This window comes from Alligator sinensis, unplaced genomic scaffold, assembly GCF_000455745.1.
Source record: "Alligator sinensis unplaced genomic scaffold, ASM45574v1 scaffold821_1, whole genome shotgun sequence".
Lineage (NCBI taxonomy): Eukaryota > Metazoa > Chordata > Crocodylia > Alligatoridae > Alligator > Alligator sinensis.
The window spans coordinates 101,270-102,295 of NW_005843270.1; positions in this window are offsets into that span (position 1 = coordinate 101,270).

The window sequence follows — 1,026 nt, forward strand, 5'->3', positions numbered from 1 at the left end:
CGGGGGGCGGGGAGGCGGCGGGGCCCAGCCCGAGGCAGGATCGGCCCCGTCCAAGGCAAACCCCGCGCGCGACCTCGGAGCCGCACGGCAGCGTCAACCCCGACAGCCCCGGGCATCGCCCCCGCCCCCGCGCCCGGGATACGGGGGGCCGCGGCCGTCAACGTCCTGCTGCCGCCGGGGGGTTGTGGGCCCCGGGGAGAGCCCAGGCCCGGGCCGTGCCCCCCTGCAAAGGGAGGGGAACCCCCCCAGGCCAGGTAACGCTGAGCAGGGGGCAAATCCCTGCCTGCCCCTCCAATGCAGCGTGACTAGGGGGCAGGAGCCTGTGGCCAGGACCCTGCGGGGCAGAGCCCCGGGGGCAGGAGCACTGGCACAGCCGGGCACAGCCCCCGCCTGGGCTGCAGCAGCACGCAGCGCCTCTGCGGGGGCTTCCTAGATATCATAGACTCACAGATCTCCCGGGTCGGAAGGGACCTGGTGGATCATCGGGTCCGACCCCTGCTCCAGGCAGGAAAGAGCGCTGAGGTTAGGTAACCCCAGCCCCATGCCACTCTCATCTCCTTTTGAAGACCCCCAGGGTAGGGGAGAGCACCACCTCCCTTGGGAGCCCAGTCCAGATTTTGGCAACCCTTACCATAAAGCATTTATTCCTTATGTCCAATCTAAATTTATTCTCCTTCAGTTTGTGGCCATTATTTCTGGTAACCCCGAGGGGCGCCCTGGTACACAGTGTCCCTATTCCCTGCTGACCCCCCACGAGTTTGTAGGCAGCCACAAGAGCGCCCCTCAGCCTCCTCCTGCGGAGGCTGAAGAGATTCAGGTCCCTCAGTCTGTCTTCATAGGGTCTTGCCTGCAGGCCCTCAACCATAGAAGTAGCTTCCTCTGAACCCCGTCAAGGTTGTCCCCATTCAACCCCTGACTTCTGGGGGCGGGGGGGAGGGGGCTGCACAGCCCCAGGTTGGGACCCCCCCCAAGCAGAGCACGGGCATCGCTGCGCCTCGACCCTCGTGCCCAGTGCCCGTCCAGCCC